At 39.3% G+C, this 25,821-nt stretch overlaps 3 pseudogenes; all 3 read left to right on the forward strand.

Annotated features, from left to right (window-relative positions):
- Positions 1-5,262: 5,262 nt before the first annotated feature.
- LOC144316821 (guanine nucleotide-binding protein G(I)/G(S)/G(O) subunit gamma-5 pseudogene) lies at positions 5,263-5,802 on the forward strand (annotated as a pseudogene).
- A 4,048-nt stretch (positions 5,803-9,850) lies between these two features.
- Positions 9,851-11,592, forward strand: LOC144317253 (splicing factor 3A subunit 3 pseudogene; annotated as a pseudogene).
- Positions 11,593-19,277: 7,685 nt separating this feature from the next.
- On the forward strand, positions 19,278-20,481 carry LOC144316701 (coiled-coil domain-containing protein 124 pseudogene; annotated as a pseudogene).
- Positions 20,482-25,821: the final 5,340 nt, after the last annotated feature.

A 25,821-nucleotide genomic window follows, 5' to 3' on the forward strand; every position in this document is an offset into this window, starting at 1 on the left:
TTATTCATGAGAGACAGAGAGACAGAGGCAGAGGCAGAGGGAAAAGCAGGCTCCATGCAGGGAGCCCGATGGGGGACCTGATCCAGGGATTGCGAGATCACAACCTGAGCTGAAGGCAGATGCTCAACGGCTGAGCCACCCAGGCATCCCTCTTAGAAATTTTAGAGGAGTGGATCCCTGGGTGGCTCAGTGGTCGAGTGTCTGCCTTCGGCTCAGGGCTTGGTCCTGGAGTCCCGTGATCTAGTCCCACATCGGGCTCCCTGCATGGAGCTTGCTGCTCCCTCTGCCTGTGTCTCTGCCTCTCTCTCTGTGTGTCTCTCATGAAGAAATAAATACAATCTTTTTTTTTTTTTAAGAAGTTTTAGAGGAGAACTAATACTAAATAAAGATGGTAGCCAAATGTATTTAAAATTATGTAACATAATCCCTGATGATTTTAGAAAATTGACAAGCCAAAACATCTTATTAAAATGTATTTTGGAGTCAGCCTATTCAAAATAGTGGCATGGAAAAGCTACTTAGAAGAATGCGATTTTTGTCCTTAAAGTTGAGACACCCTAAGTATAGATGTGTGGATTCTATCATGCTATGAGTCTCAAAGAACTCAGGTCAAATTTACACCCCCACTTTCTATACACAGTCTCATCTATAGGATTTCTTCTGTGAATTTCTCCTTGCTACAACTATTTACTCTCTAAATACCACTCCATTAACTGGCAACTTCTAGCTATAAAGGCATCTGATCCAAAGACAGACAATCTATAGGCCAGCAGCTAGAGAGGTGAAGGGGAGAATGCTCTACCCAAAGAATGGCTTATTGAATCAGCCTTCTCTCTCAGGATGTGACTGGCCATATGAGAAGAGTCAGCTCAGTGGAAGTAGGTACAGAAACTGAGAGGGAGAGAAAAGCAGAGAATCTTCATAAAAGGATTCATCAGAGAAAGCAGTTAGGTTGTATGAGAAGGCAAACAGAGGGATTATGAGAGGTCCCTGAATCGCCTGACGCTGGATGACATTGAACGCTTGGCGAGCCGCTTTCTGCACCCTGAAGTGACTGAAGCTATGGAGAAGGGGTTCTCCAAATAAGATCCTCAGAGCGTGGGGAGGAGCCTGGCCAGGCTGCAAGCTGCATGTAGCATTAAATGTGTTCTCTTGTTGCAAAAAAAAAAAGGGGGGGGGGGGGTGCTGGGTGTTTGGCTTGCTAGGGGCCTATCATCTCTCTTCCCTATTTAGAAAAATGATCTATGGAGCTTTTGTAAGGTGAGATTGTCATGCAGTTGTTGGAGGAAAAGTTGAGGGACTAGAGGATAAATAAGGTGCTGACATATAGCATGGTCTGTATTATAAAGTGAAGAGATGGGTGGGAAAAATCAGAAAAGACATAAATAACATGACCCATTTGATCAGGGGTCAGCAATCTTCCCTGTAAGGTGCCAGACAGAGAATAATTTTGGTTTTCTGGGCCATTATGATTTCTGTTGCAACTACTCAACTCTGCTATGGAGCAAGAAAGCAGACATAGATAATATGTAAATGAATAAACATGACTATATTCTAATATAACTTTATTTATGGACACTGAAATTTTATTTTCACATTGTTTCCACGTGTCATGAAATATTCTTCTTTTGACTTGTTTTCAACTATTTAAAAATGTAAAACCATTCTTGGTTTGTGGAGCATGCAAAAACAGGCAGTAGGCCAGTTTTGGCCTGCAGGCCATAGTTGCCAACCATGGTTGCCTTAGATGAATGGATGGTTTTTTTGTCTGGATGGAAAAAGAAGGCTTGGAACCAGAGTTGCCTGGGGAGCATCCACATGCCACATCTCGATGCCTGTGGTGAATACAACCAGGGCAGATCACACCCAGTTCTGTTTTGACCAGCATTCAAGGACACTGTGGGTACAGGACAGTGGCAAGCAGTGAAAAAAACAACTCTTTTGAACTATAAAGACTGGTTTGGTTTGTAGGTCGTCACAGCAATGTCTGTCTTCTCCAAAAGCCTGGAAACTCAGGGAAGGCAAGACCTCTGTCAATCACATTCAGTGCTCTGGGCCAGCGCTGGTCTATGCCTGGTACATAGCAACGATCCTTACAAATTAGATGAACTGAACTGAGTGGAGATTTCAAAAGGACCCTACGAGGGCCCAGTCTATTCTAAATGAATCAGTTCAATTTCTGTATGATAACAATTCTGATGTGGAAAGAAAAATAAAATAATATAAAATAAGAGCTATGGCAGGAACTCCAACTTATTTATTTGACTAAAAAGTCACACAACAGCTTTGGGTGAATTTGACAGCTAAGAGGTCATTACATACATTATGCAAATGTCGGTTGCTCTATGTATTTTTAACCGAACTTCATAAAGTTGTTCAGTCTATATTAAGTTTTCTGTAGACTTTAGCTGACATATAAAGAACAACACCAGAATGAGGCCTAATAAAATATGTCTGCTTCAGCTTGAATACAGAAGCTCAGCTCATTCTCTGCCGCTGAATCAAATTAGGAGCAGATGGTAATTGGGACCAGATGAAATTTCAAAGGGATGAGATGCAGAACATTCCAAAGTGCACACTAAACTTTTTTCCACAAAAACTAATGTCAATAATAAAGACATCGTATTCACTGAATTTACACACAGCAACTGAATTACCTCGAAAGTGAAGCAATTCATTTTTACAGATTGACATCATTCACTATTTTGGGAAAAATAGCAATCAGCTACTTCATAGGTACTTTTTTGTTGTGTTTTCACGTTTCATTTTACAAGGACCACTCCTTGTAAAAGGAATAGTCCTTTTATACTTTGCTTTTCTTTACTCACAGTAATCATTTAGTTTCAGGAAAAATGAACTAAACCAGAAAAAAAAAACTCTTTGAAAAGTATAAATAGTTAAGCTCACTTAAAATTTTCTGTCATATGCTCTATTTTTCCTGCTATATAATCCCAACACCTTCTTTAAACAAATAAAAACTCAAGTATTTAAATTATAATGCTCTCAACTTTAGTATGATCCAGAAACAGACTTCTCGAACTTTATTTTTTTTTTCGAACTTTAAAATGGCAGTGTTTGACAGCTATTTATCAGATGGGCTTATGGGAGTAGCCACATGAGAAGGTAATCTTACTTACTTATCCCCTATAGGGGCCCATGCATATTACCTAGCAGTAGTGGCTCTGACCACCAGTCATCAGCCATGCCAGGGAGATCACGTCTGTTATGGATTAATCACATTGAGTGGAAGTCACTGAGGATTACTACTTTTGAGGTTAAGCAGACTAGCAGGAAAAGCAAGTCCTGAGTGTAAAGTAGTCAGACTGCAATGATTTAGGGGACAGATTAGTTAGATAAAATTGTATACTAGTGTCACTATCCGCAAGAACCCTTGGGTTCTGAGAGCGGATACACTCAGTTGAGCAACCTAGCCAACTGGATTACCTATTTCTCAGGAAACACACCTTCTGCTTTCTTGTCTTTGGGCTTTTGTTCAAGTCATCCTGTTGTCTAGTCCCTGAAATCTATGACTTCTTATCTTCTTTTGGACCTTAGAACCCAAGTCTGTGGTATGCCTCTCTTCCAAAAGCCCATAGCAGTTATCAGTTTAACACAGAGGTTGCAAACTTTACGGCATACAGAGGCCAGGATCATAATGAATGAGCTGGGCTGGATGTAACAAGGTAACCCATTACAGGGAGCCTCAGTGTTGCACAAACTTGTCTCATCTAAATAGATCTGCCTCCTTTCAGGCCAACTCACAATGCCACATGGGAATGTGAGCCCAATGTTGCCATGAGTGCTGATTTTTAAAAGAATCTTGCAATGTCAATGTGAAAATTTCTAATTTGTAAGTATTGTCCCTTATAAACTTAAATTATCAAATATGTATATTGCACACCCTTAGCCTGAGGGCAATCAGACTGGAAACTTTTTTATTTTCTTTTTATTTTTTTAAAAAGATTTTATTTATTTATTTATGAGAGACACACAGAGAGAGGCAGAGACAGAGGCAGAGGGAGAAGCAGGGTCCTCACAGGGAGCCCGATGCGGGACTCAATCCCAGGATCCAGGATCATGCCCTGAGCTGAAAGCAGACACTCAACCTCTGAGCCACCCAGGCATCCTGGAACCCTTTTTAAACCATTCATTCAATAAATTAATTTATATATGATATTTTGAATATTTTACATTCACTATGTGAATGAGAAAATCACAGATTTTTATTTAAATAGGTTCTATTATACTTATTTTTTCTTTATCAACTAGAACACAGACTCCTTTAGATTGAGACTGTATCATGTGTATTCTTACTTCAGAACCAATAAGATGATTTACACATAAAAGCATTTAATAGGTGGTAATTTGTTTGATAGATAATTAAATTTTTTAAAGAAAATGAAAATTAAGTTATTATAGAAATGTATAAAGGAGTAAAATTGAAATGGAATAATAGAAAATTTTCAATTAAAAATATGTCTTACGGAATATTATTCAGCCATAAAAATGAAATCTTACCTTTTGCAACAACATGGATGAGCTAGAGAATAAAATGCTAAGCAAACTAAGTCAGTCAGAGAAAGACAAGTATATGATCTAACTGGTATGTGGAATTTAAGATACAAAACACTTTCTCTTTGTGTGTGTCTGGGTGGCTCAGCTGTTAGGCATCTGCCTTCAGCTCAGCATGTGATCCTGGAGTTCAGGGATTGAGTCCCACATCGGGCTCCCTGCATGGAGCCTGCTTCTCCCTCTACCTGTGTCTCCGCCTCTCTCTCTCTCTGTGTCTCTAATGAATAAATAAATAAAATCTTTTTTTAAAAAAGATACAAAACAAATGAGTGAGGGAAGGAAAAAAGAGACAAACCAAGAAACTGACTATTAACCGTAGAGAATAATCTGGTAGATATCAGAGGGAAGGTGGAATGGGGGAAATAAGATTTGGGGATTAAAGAAATACTTATGATGAAAAAAAAGAAAAGAAAATGGAAAAAATAAATTAAGATACAAATACTCTTGGGATCCCTGGGTGGCGCAGCGGTTTGGCGCCTGCCTTTGGCCCAGGGCGCGATCCTGGAGACCCGGGATCGAATCCCACGTCGGGCTCCCGGTGCATGGAGCCTGCTTCTCCCTCTGCCTGTGTCTCTGCCTCTCTCTCTCTCACTGTGTGCCTATCATAAATAAAAAAATAAAAAAAATAAAAAAAAAAAAAAGATACAAATACTCTTATACGGTTGACATTAATGATATAACAAAGTATTGCCCCTCGGACCCACTGCGCGACGGATCCACCCGCGGACGAGCCTGCCCAGCACCTGCGAGCGCCATGTCTGGTTCCTCCAGAGTCGCCGCGATGAAGAAAGTGGTTCAGCAGCTCCGGCTGGAAGCGGGGCTCAACCGCGTGAAAGTCTCCCAGGCAGCTGCAGATTTGAAACAATTCTGTCTGCAGAATGCCCAACACGACCCCCTGCTAACTGGTGTATCTTCAAGTACGAATCCCTTCAGACCCCAGAAAGTCTGTTCCTTTTTGTAGTAAAACGAATCTTTTGATGGTTTTCTAAACCACTTTACATGAACCAGTGAATATTCAAAGGAGAACTAAATTTGAAGCCTGTACAAAAGCTTATCCCTATAACACGTGCCATACATACTATATAAACTTCTACTTTTGTCAGTCCTTAACATCTACCTCTCTGAATTTTCATAAATTTCTATTTCACAAGGGTAATTATTTTATATACACTGGCAGCAGCATACAATAAAATACTTAAGTATAAAAAAAACAAAAAAAAAAAAAACAAAGTATTGTAGGTTATTTAAAATATTATGGTTGCTCTTAAAATTTTAGACAGTTTAATAAATAATACAGATTTATTTATGTCTACATTAATGTAACTACTTTAGATTAACATGATGTACAGGTGGAGCTGAGAATGTGAATGAATTTCTTAGTTAAAATTCCTGGGGATTCTCGGGTGGCTCAGAGGCTTAGCACCTGCCTTTGGCCCAGGGCGTGATCCTAGAGTCCTGGGATCAAGTCCCACATCAGGCTCCCTTCATGGAGCTTGCTTCTCCCTCTGCCTCTCTCTCTCTACCTCTCATGAACAAATAAATAAAATCTTTTTTAAAAAAATCCTGAGGAACTTGGACAAAATGAGAAAAGCAAAAGCATGGAAAACAGAGAAGGCCTAACCTATAGGCTAGGCAATTATTTCAATGGAGCAAATCTAAAAAATTATTAAAGTATTATTTTTTGATGAGCACCACATTTAACACAAACTATTTAGCTTTAAAGACTCAACAATTATCTCACTAAAGATAATTTGTCTAACTGTATAGGAGTTAATTATTCCTAGAACTTGGCTTTCAGCAAGGTAATGCAAAATACACAAGTAAAATACCCTACAAATGCATGCAGACAATTTAATTGGCTTCATATCATCAGAATCTAGAGATGTTAATATTTTTAAGTAATGAAAGTTAAGAGAATTCTTATTGAGAAGTTTAGGCAGTGCTTGGCCATGCTTCCCAAAAGTTTTCATATACAATTGGACATTTCTCCAAAAACAAACAAAAAGTAATTTGGGCTTTTTGAGTGGGCAGATGATATTGGGTAAAATAACTCTTTTGGTCACCATTAAATAGTCTGTTTTGCTTAGGCTTAATAATAAACAAGGTATTAATCAGAAAAAAAAGATGTCTTGAGAGAAACACTAGCCCAAAAGAGACATTTGTTATAAGGCTCAATGAGATGTGGGATCTGAGACTTTTTGATTTGTTTTCTGTAAATTGCAAAGATAGTTGGTAGTGACCAAAAAAAGAAATATCTGAGTAAAGTCATTTCCATTTATTTTTTTTAGTCGTTTCCATTTCTTTAGGATTTCTTCCCTGTGTATTAATTTCCTTTCAAAACAATCCTGAGTTTTGGATTTGAGGAAGCCCATATGTTTGAACAGGACAAAGAGAGATAATCTGAGAAGAAATAAACTAAGAAATTTCAAGGCAGAGATTTTACTTCTTATTTGTTTACTCTGGTAGGATAGCTCCCTTGAGATAGAAGTTTTCAAGCAAAACTTGTTCCAAATGAATAACTTTTTAAGAGAAAGAAATAATTAAAGTTGATTGAATGAAAATCAAAGTTTTATACTCATAAAGATGGGAAAAATACAGAAAATGGGTTTTTTCTTTAAGTCCTCACTGGGAAGTTCTATAACCACACATTTGAAAAAGAGAAAAGTGGGATCCCTGGGTGGTGCAGCGGTTTAGCGTCTGCCTTTGGCCCAGGGCGCGATCCTGGAGACCCGGGATCGAGGCCCACGTCGGGCTCCCGGCGCATGGAGCCTGCTTCTCCCTCTGCCTGTGTCTCTGCCTCTCTCTCTCTCTCTCTCTCTCTGTGTGACTATCATAAATAAATAAATTTTTTAAAAAAGTGAAAAAAAAATGTTATTATGTTTATCTCAAAAAGCAAGAATTCTTTCTGACCTGTTTGGGACATCAAATGGGGAGCTCTGTTTGCAGTGAGAGGTGGGTCATTTATAAGATGACTTTCCAGTGTGCATTACATTTTAAGGGACATCATTATGCTCTTATGTTTTCCCCTACTCCCCAACAAGGAACCTTCTTATGTCTGAAAGGGGTACACATAGAGTGAGCTGAGGTTAACTGAAGCTTCTCTTTTCACACTCCTACTTGGGTTCCAAATGATGGGCTTGCCTCTGCCTTTGGCATCCAGGCAAGCCAAATCCTGACTGCCAAATCTAAGTGAGAAATGATGAGCAGGCTAACAGGAAGATGGCACAAAACCCTCCCATCAGTAACCAAGAGTAGAGTCAGCAGTGAAAGAAAGTGTCACTGGGAGCAGTCCTGGTTGGCCAAGAAGGGACTGAGAGACTCGGGGTACTTTGATATATGATTAGTATAGACTTCCTCTGTGAGTCTTCTCTCTCTTGCTCTCTCTCAGCATTTTTCAGTGGATTTAAGATGTGAAACATATTCATGATAACCAAAATGGTGTTTTGTATCAATATTTTGCTTTTGATACACGAGCTTCTTTAACTGGGTTACTTGCATTTTGTGCATGAAAGAAAGAGGTTAATAAAAGAATAATTTTGGGGACCTGGGTGGCACAGTGGTTGATCCTGGAGTCCCAGGATCGAGTCCCACATTGGGCTTCCTGCATGGAGTCTGCTTCTCCCTCTGCCTGTGTCTCTGCCTCTCTCTCTTTCTCAATCTCTCTCTCTCTCTCTCTCTGTCTCATTAATAAATAAATAAAATCTTAAAAAAAGAATTATTTTAATTCAAGAATACATTTAGGAAGGAAGGAAATGTTCAGTTAAAAATTCTTCCAATGAAGCCTAGCATAATTGAAAAACATTTTGAAGGACACCTGGGTGGCTCAGCAGTTGAGCGTCTGCCTTTGGCTCAGGGCGTGATCCTGGAGTTCTGGGATAGAGTCCTGCGTGGGGCTCCCTACATGGAGCCTGCTTCTTCCTCTGCCTATGTCTCTGCCTCTCTCTCTCTTTCTGTCTCTCATAAATAAATAAAATCTCAAAAAAAAAAAAAAAAAAGAAAGAAAACATTATGAGAGGCACCTGGGTGACTCAGTTGGTTAAGCATCTGCCTTCAGCTCAGGTCATGATCTCAGGGTCCTGGAATCAAGCTCCGTGTCTGGCTCCCTGCTCAGTGTGGAGTCTGCTTCTCCCTCTCCCTCTGCCTCTTCTCCCTGTTCCTGCTCTCTTTCCCTCTCATGCTGTCTCTCTCTCAAATAAATAAATAAAATCTTTAAAAAGACATTTTTGAGGTTTATTAGCTTGCTCATGACATTAATGAGCTGTCAATCTGAGGGACAAATTTGTTAAAACTTTCAGAGTGTGAGGAATTTGGGTCAACTTATACTGTTCGAAACTAATCATCTTGCTCAAAAGCTTCCATTCTGATCCCCTGGATCTCACCTCAGCTGTCCTCTAAGTGCCCCCCTGGGAGCCCATGGAAACTTCTAATGACCAGAGAAAAAAAAAGGAGCAAGGAAAGGGGACATGTGGTGTATTCTAGGCAGAAACAGAGAAGAAAAAATCATGGATTCAAAGGTCTATAAGAGGCTTCTGGTGACTAGAACCTAGAGATGAGAAGGCCAAGTCAAGAAGGACTTCACAAATGTATTAAAAGGAGTTGGAATTTATCCCCTGGGCTATGGGAAGTATATGGCTAGATTTTCCTAGGCCAGATATTCGATCTCTAGAAAGCCAGTTCATCTCAAATGCATGTAAAATGAGGTAAAAAAAAAAAAAAAGTTAAATTGGCCATCACAGAATAGAATTCATGAATGTAGCAGAAGGGGATCATTCTCCTCCCCTGATTCCACCCTTTTCCCACACATATACTTCATATGCCCTCATCTGGAGATCTGCTTTGAAAGACCTGAACACAAAGACCAGTCTTCCTTATATGCCCACTCAGAACCACCAAGGCTCAGGTGGCAAAGATGAAGAAGAACATGGGCATTGAGCAGATTCCTCACAACAGGGGGAGAAGAAGGATGGTAAAGGGGTGAAGAAGCAATTTAATTTGATTCTTATGCAGCAAAAATTTACTGAGCACCTGATACAGTGACACAGTGAAAGTGCTAAGGTTAACAAAAAGTAAAGTAATTAAGCTCAGGCTAACACAGACATACAGCTACACAATTACAATTCACTAGGATGAGTGTTATAACCATGCCAAGAAAAATGATAAAATCTAAAGCTATGTCTAAAGCTACTTTACAAAATGCCAGATGAAGGTACTGTTGATTATTTAGAAAAAGAAGAACAATAGTTTATAAAAATGGCTAACAATGGGCCGCGTCGGGGTCCGAACCCGCGGTGGAGGAAACATGGAGACGACCCTGGAGCAGCAGCGGGGGTACCACGAGGAGAAGGAACGGCTCATGGACGTCATGGCCAAAGAGATGCTCACTAAGAAGTCCACGCCCCGGGACCAGATCAATTCCGACCACGGCACATGGGCCATGCAGGATAGGTATGGAAGTGAGTGGGAACCTGCGGGATTTGTATGATGATAAGGATGGGTTACGAAAGGAGGAACTCAGTGCCATTTCAGGACCCAGTGAATTTGCTGAATTTTATAACAGACTCAAGCAAATAAAAGAATTCCATCGGAAACACCCAAATGAGATCTGTGTGCCAATGTCAGTGGAATTTGAGGAGCTTCTGAAGGCTCGAGAGAATCCAAGTGAAGAGGCACAAAACTTGGTGGAGTTCACAGATGGAGAGGGATATGGTCGCTACCTCGACCTCCATGACTGTTACCTCAAATACATTAATCTCAAGGCCTCAGAGAAACTGGATTATATTACCTATCTGTCCATCTTTGACCAGTTAGTTATTTGAGATTCCTAAAGAGAGGAAAAATGCTGAATATAAGAGATACCTGGAGATGCTGCTTGAGTACCTTCAAGATTACACAGATCGAGTCAAGCCCCTCCAAGATCACAACGAACTTTTGGGGAAGATTCAGAATGAGTTTGAGAAGTGGAAGAATGATACCTTTCCTGGATGGCCGAAAGAGACAAGCAGTGCCCTGACCCATGCTGGAGCCCATTTTGACCTGTCTGCATTCTCTTCTTGGGAGGAGTTGGCCTCCCTGGGTCTGGAAAGATTGAAATCTGCACTCTTAGCTCTAGGCTTGAAGTGTGGTGGGACCCTAGAAGAGTGAGCCCAGAGGCTCTTCAGCACCAAAGGAAAGTCCCTGGAGTCACTTGACACCTCCCTGTTTGCCAAAAATCCCAAGTCAAAAGGCACCAAGCGAGACACTGAGAGGAACAAAGACACTGCCTTCCTAGAAGCCCAGATCTATGAATATGTAGAGATTCTTGGGGAACAGCGGCATCTCACACATGAAAATGTACAACACAAGCAGGCGAGGCCAGGGGAGGAACGAGAAGAAAAAGAGGAAGAGCAGATCAGTGAGAGTGAAAGTGAAGATGAGGAGAATGAGATCATTTACAACCCCAAAAACCTGCCCCTCGGCTGGGATGGAAAACCTATTCCCTACTGGCTGTATAAGCTTCATGGTCTAAACATCAACTATAACTGTGAGATTTGTGGAAATTACATGTATCGAGGTCCCAAGGCCTTCCAGCGGCACTTTGCTGAGTGGCGTCATGCCCACGGCATGAGGTGTTTGGGCATCCCAAACACTGCCCACTTCGCTAACGTGACACAGATCAAAGATGCTGTCTCCTTGTGGGCCAAGCTGAAACTGCAGAAGGCATCAGAGAGATGGCAGCCTGACACCGAGGAAGAATATGAAGACTCCAGCGGGAACATGGTGAATAAGAAAACCTAGGAGGACCTGAAGAGACAAGGACTGCTCTAGTGTTCAGGGATGTAGCTCAGCTTCTGGGCTTGCCCAGGCTTACCTGAAATCTCCTTTTTCTATTTCTCCCAACCAAATGCTACTTAAAGACTCTCCTACTTAGTCTTAAGGTCTAGCGTGTGTCTTGTGAAAACCAAGGCATGCTGGCAGGTTGCAGGGCTGAGATGTGTTTTATCTTTGTTTTATATTAAAAGATTCTGTCAGAAAATAAACCCAGTCCTTCTGAATGTGTCTTGTTCGAAAGCCAAAAAAACAAAACAAAACAAACCAAAAAATGGCTAACAATGGAGTGGAGGAAACACAGTGTTTTTTGTATTCATGTATTAAACAACTTTGCATTAATTAATTCATTAATCATTAATTCATCTAGTCATTTACTCATATATTAATCCAACAAACTCCTCAACCAGTTGAGTAGTAAATATTTATTTAATATTTATGCCAGGTATTGTGGTAGGTGCTGGGAATTCAATGAAAAACCCAGCAAAGTACCTATCTTAATGGATGCAGAGATACATGAGATCAGTCATTGGACTTATGGGGTGTAATGGCTAATTTTATTGTGTCAACTTGACTGGGCCACAGAGTGTTTAGATATTTGTTAAACATCATTCTGGGTATGTCTGTGAGGGTGTTTCTATTGCCGTCCCCAGCGTGGGTGGGCCTCATCCAATCTATTGAAGGCCTGAATAGAACAAAAAGGCAGAGTAAGAGGGAATTGACTCTATCTAATCATTTTTAACTTAGAACATCAATCTTCTTTGGAACCCAACTCAGAACTTATACAATCCACTTTCCTGATTCTTATATTTTCAGACTCAGACAGAAACTTACACCATTCTTGGTTCCCGAGTTTTGGATTCAAAAAGGTTCTATCCCACTGGCCCATCTTGGTCTTTAGTTTGCCACCCGCAGCTAGTACATGTGTAACACTTCTCACATTGCAAAGTATTTTAATGAATATCACCTACTTCACTTTTTGCAGCAACAATTTTATAAAGTTTAGCATGATCTTTTAAGATTTACGGATATTATGCTCAGAATCATGCCTTAAATGTAGATCTTCATACCAAAGTCTATGTTCCGTGCACCAACCAAGAATGAATGGAATGATTCCTCAAAGAGAGAAAGGAGAAGAGAGACTCAGAGAAGAGCAACATTGAAGGTAAACAAACAACCAAATGAACACACAAAACTAGATATAAGTTTATGGAAGAGGTGAAAGCTCATAGGACTTGCATGAGTCTAGATCAGAGGGAAGGACATTCCAGAATGAGAGTGACAGCACCTCTGGTGGGATACCAGAGACCACATCCAGGGAATGTCATGTTTTCCCATTGGGTAGGAACATAAAGTTTTATATAGGGCAGTGGAGTTATAGGTTGGAGAGTAGTTAGGGATAAAATCATCCAGTGTCATATAAATTATAATCTATGTGAGTACTGGGGATAGATCTCTTCAAATAGCCTTAATAAAAGAAGGAATACAGAATAGAAAGTCTGTAAAGTTTCTTTCAGTTCTAATATTTCAGCATCTTATACTACGTTCCATAAATAGAAAATCTTATTAATGAATAACCATGACGATTTTAATAACCCCAGTAATACCTCTTTTTAAATCATCCCGAATGTTAATCTTGCTATAAAACGGCTTTGACCATGTTCTCCTACTGGAAAGTCATCAGTTGACAGCAGACCAGAGTCCAAAATGGGACATCTAGACTCTCCTTTAGTACATTGTTTTTATGTTAAATCCATGTTCATTGTATTGACCAATTATTTATAAATTATATAAGCTCTTTGAAAAGCTGGCATATTTCTTAGTTACAGTATCTTCTGGATTCTTTTGGTCAAAAATCTTGACTAAGCAGTTCAGGATACAATTTGGCCTGCTCTTATATTATTCATACAAAATACATGTTCTAAGGCTGAAAAAATTCATGATTGTAATGAAAAAGAGAAGAAGCCCATTTTAAAAGAGCTCAGATAAAACATTCAACGCATGATCCTTTGAAGTTCTAAGTTTTGAAGACTGAACACACAGCGCCTTCACTTTTATTTAAGTGAATTTCATGGGATATTTATTGGGACTAACAGAACAAAATTAATTTGCATAAACTTAGGATAGCCCTGGAGACCAGACAGCAGCAACTACTCAAAGTATGCAGTGTCTGTGTTTTAACGTATCCCAGAGATACCTGCTCAGATGGCAGCTTGCAGAATGCTGTCCTGTAAATCTCCAGGGGCCATCCACTCCTCTTTTTTTTTTTTTAATTTTATTTATTTATGATAGTCACAGAGAGAGAGAGAGAGAGGCAGAGACACAGGCAGAGGGAGAAGCAGGCTCCATGCACCGGGAGCCCAATGTGGGATTCGATCCCGGGTCTCCAGGATCATGCCCTGGGCCAAAGGCAGGCGCCAAACCGCTGTGCCACCCAGGGATCCCCCACTCCTCTTTTAATAAACCTGGATCAGAGTCAAAGTGACCATTGAGAATTGCAGTTTTATTCCATGATCTCAATCTTATATAGCTCTATTTTTATTTTGTTGTTTAGTTTTACTTTCTTTTTTCTTTTAGATTTTAAATATACAGCTTTTAAATCAATTTTTAATGTTGGATGTTTTTAATAAGGATCATAAATTTAAAGGCCTTAATCTCATATGTACCATATTTATAGGATTTCTCAAGGTCTTCTACTTTTCCATTCTCTTTGGTATCTGCTAGGATTTAGTTGGCCTTCCTATCTTGTAGATTTCAGATACCAAATAAGGAATGCATGCTGGGCTGCCCAGAGCTATAACTTTTCCATGCAGTCAACAGAAATACCTCAAAAGAAAAACTAAATAATTTTTTTTATAATTGACATACAAGGCTACATTAGTTTCAGGTGTACAACAACATAATTGAACAACTCTATAAGTTATGCTATGTTCACCCCAAGGGTAACTATTATCACTATACAATCTTATTAAACACATTGACTACATTCCCTATGCTGTACCTTTCATCCATAGCTTATCTGTTACATAAATGGAAACTTATACTTCCCACTTCCCTTCATCCATTGTGCTTATCCCTCACCACTCTCCCGTCTGGCAACCACCAGTTGTTCTCTGTATGTTTGGGTTTGTTTTCAACTTTTTTTGTCTGGTTAATTGGTTGGCTGTTTAGATTCTCCATATAAGTAAAATCACATGGTATTTGTCTTTCTCTGTCTGAATTATTTCACTTAGCATAATACTCTCTAGGTACATCCCTTTTGTCATAAATAGCAAGATCTTGTTCTTTTTATGGCTGAATTATATTTTACTATATATATATATATATATATATCTTACTATATATATATGTATACTAGATAGATAGATAGATAGATAGATAGATAGATAGATATAGATCTTTTCAAACTAGTGTTTTTCTTGTCTTTGGGTAAATACCCAGTAGTGAAATTACTGAATCATATGGTATTTCTATTTGTTAAGTTTCTGAGGAATCTCCATAGTGTTTTCCACAAACCATGTTTGTAAACTGGGATTCACAGACCTCTGGGGGATACACAGACATTCTACAGGAGAAATGAATACCCGAAAGAGTAAGGGAATCAACTTCCAAGTCCTCCTCTTAGTCTTCCCTAAAATTCACTTGCTCCTGAAATATCTATGTTGAAAGCATCCAGGCAGAGATGGCTTCATGGGCCTGTGTGATCTGTGCAGGAGCACAGGGCCTGCCCTTGGTTTAATGCTCTACTACAAAGACCTTAAAATTCTAATTATTTTTTAAGGACCCTGCATTTTTATTTTGCAGTAGGCCCCACAAATTCTGTAGCTCATCTTACATTCTTTTTTTTTTTTTTTAAGATTTTATTTATGTATTCATGATAGAGAGAGGCAGAGACCTAAGCAGAGGGAGAAGCAAGCTCCTTGCGGGGACCTGGATGTGGGACTTGATCCTAGGCCTCCAGGCTCATGCCCTAAGCCAAAAGCAGATGCTCAACCGCTGAGCCACCCAGGTGCCTTTCACATTCTAGCTCCACCCTAGCTCTGTTTTACTGCTACTCCTTTCCCTAAGAGCACTTCTTCCACTTTAGAAAAGAAAGTTGTACCTTTCATTTACCAATCTTACTAATACACTGCCTTGGAGAAGAGAGAAGGTAGTGGATATAAAACATCTGGCAGCAAATAAGGGGCTACTTCTAAATACTGATGAAAGCCTCTGTAGAACATCCTGGTTTTCTCTGCTTTATACATGTCTCCTTAAGATTAAAATTTGATTTTAGAATTTTGGGATCTTATCTTTTGTGTAAATGTTCTGAATGCCTAAACTAATGAGAATTCCTATTCTTGCCCTCACTGATTTCATCCTTGGACTGCCTTCAGAGAATGCAAAGCTAAGCAAATAGTACGAAATACTAAAGATGGCAGCATCCAATTCCATCTGGGTTACCAGTCCTCGGCAAGGCTCTGAGCCTTTTCCATCTATCCCCACCTCCCCATTGATCTACCCATACCCAACCTTCTCAATCAGCTGTTCTGGAAGTCCAATTCAGAATCCACTTTGCCCTTGAGGTAAAGGACTAACACAATTATTTAAAAGGAAAGATAAAAGTAGACATTTCCAGACAGACGTTGACTCAAATTTAGTTGATTAGTTTATCAGTGGGACTGGCTTGGAAAATCAGGTGGTTTTTTTTTGTTTGTTTTTGTTTTTAATAAACTCTTTCTTTAAGAATAGTTTTGAAATTATAGAAAAATTGAAGAGAGTTCCTATAGGATCTTCATCAGTTTCCTATTATTAATATTTCCTATTATTAACATCTTATATCACTACAGTAAATTTATTATAAATAAGAACCAATATTGTTACATTATCATTAACTCCTACTTGATTTCCTTAGTTTTTGCTTAGTGGTCTTTTTATGTTCTAGGATCTCATCCAGATTATCACATTACATTTAGTCTTAATTTCTCCTTAGGCTCCTTTTGACTGTAAGTCTTTTTCAAACTTTCCTTAATTTTGATGACCTGGGCAGTGTTGTGGTGTACTGGTCAAGTATTTGGTAGAATGCTCTGCTATTTGGATTTGTGTGAATTTTTTTTTCAGCAGACTTTATTTTTTAGAACAATTTTAGGTTCACAGAAAAATTGAGTGTGACCCTTGCCCCCATACATGCATAACCTACCTGATTATCAACATCCCCCACTATTTGGCACATTTGTTACAATTAATGAGCCTATGCTGGCACATCATTGTTATTCAAAATCCATCATTTCCATTTGGGTTCACTTTTGATATTTTACATTCTATTAGTTTAGATTGCAACTAGATATTATAGGGACATTTTCTATAATTAAATGAAGTATATAGGGCAGCCCAGGTGGCTCAGCGGTTTAGCGCCGCCTTCAGTCTAGGGTGTGATCCTGGGGTACCGGGATGGAGTCCCGCGTCAGGCTCCCTGCATGGAGCCTGCTTTTCCCTCTGCTTGTGTCTCTGACTCTCTCTCTGTCTCTCATGAATAAATAAATAAATAAATAAATAAATAAATAAATAAATAAATAAAATCTTTTAAAAAAATAAAAAAAATAAATGAAGTATATCTACAGTTTCATTGTTTTGTATTAAAAATAATTATTGAGGGATCCCTGGGAGGCCAAGCGATTTGGCGCCTGCCTTTGGCCCAGGGCGCGGTCCTGGAGACCCGGGATTGAGTCCCACGTCGGGCTCCTTGCATGGAGCCTGCTTCTCCCTCTGCCTGTGTCTCTGCCTCTCTCTCTCTCTCTCTCTCTCTGTGACTGTCATGAATGAATAAATAATGAATAATAAAATGAATGAATAAATGAATAAATAAAATCTTTTAAAAAATAATGAATAATGAATAAAATGAATGAATAAATGAATAAATAAAATCTTTTAAAAAAATTATTGAACAGGTATTAAACACCAGGCATTATTCTACGAGTTTGAGATACAGTAATACATAAGAAAAAAAGACCAAGATTATAGCCTGCACATGCCAGCAAAGACAGACTAAATAAGGATATTATGTTGTCTATTAGAAAGTAGTAAACGGTAGAAAAACAAAAAATAAAAGGTAAAGAATTCAGAGTGCAAGTTGAGAGGGAGTTGGAAAACATGTATAATGTTTAAGTCTTATAGTCACAGGTAATTGAAAATAATATTTTGGGGGCCATTATATTGTATGTTAACTGGAATTTAAAACTTAAAAATGAATAAATAAAGCATTAATAGATGTATTCTGATGCTCTTTTTTTGGCATATAACTCAGAAGTGGTTCAAAGAATTGAGTGGCATTGCCATAACAAACTCTTTCTGTTTTATTTATTGATGCGAACAGAGTTTCATACATATCAACCTATTTATCTATCTACCTAGCATCTATTTATCTATCATCTTATATATACAAAAACTAAAAACAAAGAAAAAGTAATGTTGAATACCTCATGCTAATTAAAACCACTTATTCGGACGCCTGGGTGGCTCAGTGGTTTGGTGCCTGCCTTCAGCCCAGGGCGTGATCCTGGAGACCCTGGATCAAGTCCCCTGTAAGGCTCCCTGCATGGAGCCTGCTTCTCTCTCTCTGCCTGTGTCTCTGCCTCTCTCTGTATCTCTCATTAATATAAAATAAATAAAATCTTTAAAAATTAAAAAAATAAAACCACTTATTCACAGGTATATGAACTAGCTGAAAAAATAGCCTAATTCATCTTATTAAAAATTCATTATAAATTTTACTATTTATGTTAAGTAATTTTTTAAAAGATTTTATTTATTTATTCATGAGAGACACAGAAAGAGAGAGAGAGAGAGAGAGAGGCAGAGACACAGGCAGAGAGAGAAGCAGGCTCCATGCAGGGAGCCTGACATGGGACTCGATCCTGAGTCTCCAGGATCACGCGCTGGGCGGAAGGCAGGTGCTAAACTGCTGAGCCACCCAGGGATCCCTTAATAAAAGGATTTGGAGTTATAAAGCATATTCATTAGGATTAAATTCTGTGGGAGAAAGTGAAATGGAAATGTAAACTCAGACTAAAAACAAAACATAAAATTCCTGTTAGAGAAGAGCTACTTCATATGTTTTTATAATAGACAACAATGGCTATCAGATTGTTCTGCTTTTTATATTCCATTTCATACAGCTGCGAGAGTCATATAACACTATTTTATGAGAATATTTGTAATATGCTGTATATTATATCTTCTCCAATTTTTTATAATTATGTTGAAAAATTTTAGATGTTAAACATGTGAGAGGGCACAGTTTTTCAACATTATTTAGGAGGAATCTCAGCAAATATTCAAAGCCCACTACCCTGCTGGCTTGGACCTCCTCTATCTTTTCATAAAAACCTTTCCCTTCTTGGGTTCTCTAATATCGCGTCATCTGTCTTCTCATATCTCTGACCATCATCTTCCTGTTTGCTTACTTCTCCTCTCCATAGGATTCCTAAATCGTGGGTGCAAGATTCTTTCCTCAGAATCCTATGTCACGTTCGCAGTCAAAAGAATCTATTTCCTCTCATCTTGAATTCCTATCTCCTTGTGGATGGGCCTTAAACATAACTGAGGGCAGCGCCAGCCTTTGCCCTGGACCTGGACCTCAAAGCTTGACCGCCGACAGCTTGCTGGGATAGGTATCCCAAACTTGCAGGGCTCTACCTCTGGCCCTTAAACGAAATCATTCCTTCTTCTTCATTTACTGAAATCCTTTTACCATTCTATTAACAACACTGCTTGAAACTTTGTTTCATTTCCTTACTCTTCTACATCCCTTCCATTCTTGATTTCTGTTTTTAAAAAGTTCTGAGTATTTACATTTGGTGGAAACATATATGAACAATAAGGGATGTGGCTCAGTAACGGAGTATTACTGCTTTCTTTAATCGATGAAATCTAATTGGTAGGTGGCTACATAATCAATGGGTGGTTGATACTTTCAGCAATGGTATAAAGCATGTGGATTTGGTAAATTTGTGAAATGAAATCCTTTCTAATTTTCCATTCTCTAGTAAAATATGGATGAAGTGGAACCCATCTTCCAAATCTCTCAAGTCAACAGAATTATTTTTTGAAGTTCAAATTTAAAAGACAGTGATAAATAAGAAAGGAAGGTCTTATTTAGAAAATAATGAAGATTTCTCTTCAACCAATTTCCTATACTTCCTTCACTATGAAGACGTGCAAGGTGTTCAAAAAACAATTGTAAAAAAATTTCCAATTATTAATACGTGCACTTGAAATACCCTTATTTTTTTTTAATTTTTATTTATTTATGATAGTCACAGAGAGAGAAAGAGAGAGAGGCAGAGACATAGGCAGAGGGAGAAGCAGGCTCCATGCACCGGGAGCCTGATGTGGGATTCGATCCCGGGTCTCCAGGATCGCGCCCCGGGCCAAAGGCAGGCGCCAAACCGCTGCGCCACCCAGGGATCTCCCCTTATTTTTTTAAAGGAAATGCAGGAAGCAGAAGGAGCTGGAGGATGCGTCCTGGAAGGATGAGGACAAACACGTCATGAGGAAGGAGCAGCGCAAGGAGAAGGAGAAGCGGCGCCTGCAGCAGTTGGAGCGCAAGAAGGAGAAGCGGCGCCTGCAGCAGGTGGAGCGCAAGAAGGAGACGCGGCGCCTGCTGGAGGAGGAGGCGTCCCTGCGCCAGGGTGGCGAGGCCCCCGCGTGGCTGCGCCCCCCAAGGTCCCCCGGGCCCGGGTGGAGGAGACACTCCGCCGAGGCCACCAGCACAAAGAGGCCCCGGGACCAGCCGAGGAAGCCAAGAGCCCCTTGGGCGGCCGCTGGAGGAGCATGTGAAGCGCCGAGGGCCGGCGGAGGGCCGCGTGGAGGGCCGCGTGGAGGGCCGCGTGGAGGGCCGCGTGGAGGCGCGCACCGCGGAGGCTGCCATCGCGGCGCTCAGCGCGGCAGAAGAGGCTGCAGGCGGGCGGCCCTCACCGCCTCTGACCCGCGCGGCCGCCACGGCTCAAGCAAGAAAACCCCAACGTGCGGCGGTCGCAGCTGAAGCAGTTGCTCAAGAGGGGGTGGCTGCGGTCGCCGGACCACGCCCTGAGCCAGCGGGCCGTGCCCTTCAGTGCCCCCCGGTGAGCCCAGAACTGGTCGTGACCTTACACGCCCTCCCGCTGGGTCAGCTACGCGGGGTACAGTAAGCGGCCCGGGGCTGAGGCAGGTGTCCTGGCGCTAGTGGCACCACTGGCCATTCCTCCGCGGGGGAGTCCCTGCTTCGAGTGACACCCACCACCCCTTCCTGGGCCTCTGGAGCCCGTGGGCTGATGCCCAATAAAGGCAGTCGGTGAGGGGAAAAAAATTATAATTATGTTGAAAAATTTTAGATGTTAAACATGTGAGAGGGCACAGTTTTTCAACATTATTTAGGAGGAATCTCAGCAAATATTCAAAGCCCACTACCCTGCTGGCTTGGACCTCCTCTGTCTTTTCATAAAAACCTTTCCCTTCTTGGGTTCTCTAATATCGCGTCATCTGTCTTCTCATATCGCTGACCATCATCTTCCTGTTTGCTTACTTCTCCTCTCCATAGGATTCCTAAATCGTGGGTGCAAGATTCTTTCCTCAGAATCCTATGTCACGTTCGCAGTCAAAAGAATCTATTTCCTTTCATCTTGAATTCCTACCTCCTTGTGCAAAATTATGGTCAAAAATCATGACTGAACTTGGCAAGATTAAAAATAGCTCTTATTTATTATTAGACAGATACATTCAAATCTTTTGCTTTATTGCACCATTTATGCTACATTTTTTTATATAGAATCGAATATAGATTGCTTTTGTGGGAAATTTTTTTCAGTCACATGTAGTAACAAAAAATATGTTCTAATAGAGAAATGGGCTGTTAATTGGACAGTTTTTACATAACTGCAATATCTACAAATCTGATATACAAATTGTATTATTATAGGCATAAAATTATGCAAATAGTTTTTCATTCTGAAAAATCTAAAAAAGGTGTTAATTTATTGAATCAGAAAACTAAGAACTTTTACTCTTTCGATTTATAAACTGACTAAATTTATGTTTGTGCCTATAGTTTCTTAGATACGGACCAATTTATTTAGGGAATATAAAAATATATTATTTACTTAATGTTAATCACATCCCTAAACTCTGTCACATAGATTTTAAGTAAAAATATTCTTCTTAGTTTTTCTACTAATTGTTAAATTGGGAACTATATCAACAAGTAAAAAGAAATAGTGTATTTTTTAAAAAGCAAGATAAAATTTAATTTACTTCTTTCTGAAACCAAATGCCACTTAACTAGGAACAGTCTCAATTAACTTGATAAAAAATATCAGAATATCAATGTTTTAGTCCATTTTTAAAAATTTGGCTGTGCAGTTGGAGCTAGTATTACTCTGCAATCTCTAAAATAGCTATCATTTGCCTTCACCAAATTACTGGGAGAATTCACCAAAAACCAAGTCTGACATATTGACACATGCCTTACCCGGAAAGGTAAATAAATTTTCCTAATACTGGACAAATTGTTTGGTTTTCAAGGAAGTTAGTTGGATTTATGTAAAATTGATAACTACAAGCCATCGCTGAGCTCTGTGCTACCCCTGTCAGTTTGACTTCATATTGGGTCTTTCAATGGGTGCTTCCCTTCACAATTGTGTGTATTGCTTTTGCTTGTTGTACAATGCTTTAAATCAGACCATGGTGGTGCTTGAATAAAATTTAATTTAATTATGTTAATTCCAATTACAAAGTTCATTTTTTTGATAGAATATTTTACAGAAGTTAGAATGATATAACCAAAAAATATATATATGGGGTACATCGGAAGTTCCACGAAGCAGAATCTAATGCTAGCATGGTAAAAATAGAAATCCGTAAGAAAAGAATAGTCATATAAAAATGTTAGTGTTGAATAACACAAAATTTTATAAGCTAAATTGAGACTTTTTTTGAGCTATGTGGAACACATTGGGTAGTACTTTGATAAATGACAGCAATAAAATATATTAATAGTACTTCCTTCTTAAAACAGGTTTCACAGCATACAGCCAAGGGGAGAAACTATAATGTAGCAGTTTTTAAATGGCTGTCATCAAACTTTCTAGAACTCTCTGACCATGAAAACGTTGTTAGCAGTGGTGTGTGTAATAGTTAAAAAAAAAGCCATATAGCTAGGGAGATCAGGCTTAATTTATTTGTTTTTTCTAATATGTAATTTATGTTTTATGCACTCTAGCGATTATATTAATCTTCAAAATCCTAAGATAAATTCTTTAAAGATAGTACACAATCTTTCTGTTTCAACAAGATTTCACACGACAAAGACTTCCCATATCACAGAAAGACACAAATGCCATGTGTCTAACAACAACACAAACAAAAAAATTATCATATTACATTTTTATGTTTTTTTTTTTAAGTAGTATGAATTACCCCAAAGCAGGAACTACCTGGTGATTAAAGAATTGCCTGCCAATCTAATTTACAAATCAGAAGAGACTTTTGCAAGGTCTTGGGCTATCACAAATTATATCTCAAAAGATGAGATATGTTAATTTTTAATTATAACATAAGGCCCACTTGAATAGGAAAAAGAGTCTGGTAAGCCAGAATTCTGTGAAGATATTTGTTTTCACGGCAGCCACTCTGAGCTGTGGAAATGTCACACAATGGTGGTTTGGGTTTTGCTGGATTCAGACATCACCCACCCTTCAACAAAAACTCAAGACAAATGTATGTGCTTGGTGTAAGTAGATGATTTTTAACTTGGGAGTCAATGAAAGGATTGCTAGAGAATAAATATACTACATATAAGTCATTAAACACTAAAGGCATACACATACATGTTCTCAGATGTATTATAATCACAAAGTTCAAATAATAAGTAGCATAATCCTGGTACTAGATTCAAATTTTTGCACCAGAAAATGTGCTGAAATTATTAGTATTGGATAGGCAAACAAGTTTTCATACCGTATCCGTCCAGAACTTGATTCTATGTGGCTTATTGATATTTATCTGTCTCCATCTAGTTCATATCTACATTATAAGTACTTTCTTGTAACAGAGCTAAGAAACTCATTATACACATTTCTGTGTTTGTCCATAATTATGCAAAATTCATAAGTCTGTGATTCTTGATCACTCTGTTTTGATAGTTCTAGTTGCTGTCCTATTTTGCTACTACAGATATGCTTAAAATTCTGGCTTTTAAGCCGGTTTGCCTCTTTCTCTAATCATTACTGGGTGATACATGACCAACTTAGTCCAACCCTTCCCAGTATTCATTCTCTGTTTCTGTCTCTCTCTTTCTTGGTCTAAAGCCATTTGTGGCCCTTTCTGCAAAACCCAAAGTGTCCTTCTAATAGATAAAGAGGCTGGTTCTAAAACTTTAAAATGACAAATGAGTATTATACCTGGATTTCATTTTTTAGAGCCTGGGTTGGTCTCAGAGTAGAGCTGCTCTCGCCAAGAGACCAGAGCATGGAACTGTGGGGGGGATCTAGATTAGAAGCCTGGATCAGGCTGAGTGGCCTTTTCTGCCAAAGCATGAAGGGACTTAAAAGAAATAAAGAACAGGACAGAAATGGGGGACACTAGGACAGAATAAGTGGATTTGGAGTGGAAAATGGAAGGCAGAGCCTGGGATTGCATCTAAGGGGCTGTAGCCACTGTGCCTTTCCAAAGGATAACTGCAAGTTTGCTCGTGGATAGAAAGGAGCCATAGACTAAGCATGACTAGACACCAGCTTTGTGAGAAGGATACTTGCAAAAATGTGTTTCCATTAAGCCAAAGTCATTGACCCTATGCCCCTTCTTTTGCTACACTATCAAACATCTTTTATTCTTATAAATACAGAAGTTCCCCATTGTGCCATCAACAACTGGTTCTCCAGGGTTCTCTTTCTGGGTGTAATTTTGTGTTTGTGCTTGACCCATATGTCAGGGATTATGGTTTACAATTGACTAGTGATGTTCAGATATAGTTCAGCAGAATTGAGAACATTTTTTTGAAGATCATTATCAAGGAACAGAAACCAGGGTGGAGAAAACCTTCAAAGCATATTTAAATTCCACGGTTTAGATAATGCGAACTTAATTTCATTCCTTTGGGAATTTGTGAACTTTTATTTGGAAACTAACATACAAATTGGAACTTTATTATTTTGCTATTTCCAAACATAGGTGAGGCCACATAATTTAGCAATTCTTTTAGTCATTTCTAGTTAGTAGTTCTTATCTGGGAAGTGTGTTACTTTCATAAAATTCCTACCCCTCAACTTCACATTCTATTAACAGATAGAATGAAAGCCACTAGACATTTATTTTGGTCAACAAATATTTACTGACCACCAAATACGTGTCACAATCTGTGCTAGGTTTTATGATGCAATGGTTGGGAGATACAGTTAAACAACAGCTACAATAAATATGGTCCAATCCCAGCTAATTAGACATAAAGGAATTTCTAATGGGCTTTCTAGGAAAGATGATCTCCCTTGACAAGAGGCAAGGGCACTGAAAAGAGAAAGCTCTTTGAATCCCTTCCCTTTGTCCCTGCTGTGGCTTCTGATGCCTGTGAGGATAAAATGGGGCCATCTTGCAACCAGCAGGGACAAGATGGAAGATGAAAGCCAATATGCCGATTGTGGTGAAGCAGAAGAATGGAAAGAACCTGGATCTTTGTGAATACACCAAGGTTTCTGAACTAATTATGATACTGTCTACCTTCAGGCATTTGACAGACAGGCATTTACTGTTCTTATGATCTACTCCACTGATAGGTTTTCTGTTATTTGCCTCCAGAAACATCTTGACCGAGAAAATGTCATGGGGGAACTTGAAAAGGGCACCTACAGCAACCTTCGTGGAGAAGTAATATCTATGATGAAACCAGAAGATCTACTAGGATATTGATGGAGAGATAGGTATGAGTGGGAAGAATATTCCAGGTGTAGGTAGCCACACACAGAAAGAATCAGAGGAAGAGTATGAATAGGGAATTTCAAGTAATTAGTGTACCAGAAAGAAAAGGAGATTAAGGGACAAGTCCACAGAGTCCATCATCCCACTCCTCTGTTCAAATCGCTGCAAGAGTTCCCCATTAACCTTTTAATGGAAGATAAAATCCTCAGAATGACTTCAAAGATTTCATGGTCTGGCTCTCAACACTGCTATGACTCCTACTCCTACCTCTTACCATTTTCATCTCACTCTTTCTGCTATAACTACACTGGCCTAATTTCTATTCTTCAAACATCCTTTGCCTAATACTGCTTCAGGGCCTTTGCACTTGCTGTTCTCTGAACCTGAATATTCTCCACACACCTGCTTTCTTCAGATCTCTGCTGAAATTTCACCTTTTCAGGGAGGCTATTCCTGGCCACCCAATTACATAAAACAGCAACCTCCAATCACCTCTCCCAGGACTCCCTATCCTCTTTATCC

This window comes from Canis aureus, chromosome 7, assembly GCF_053574225.1.
Source record: "Canis aureus isolate CA01 chromosome 7, VMU_Caureus_v.1.0, whole genome shotgun sequence".
NCBI lineage: Eukaryota > Metazoa > Chordata > Mammalia > Carnivora > Canidae > Canis > Canis aureus.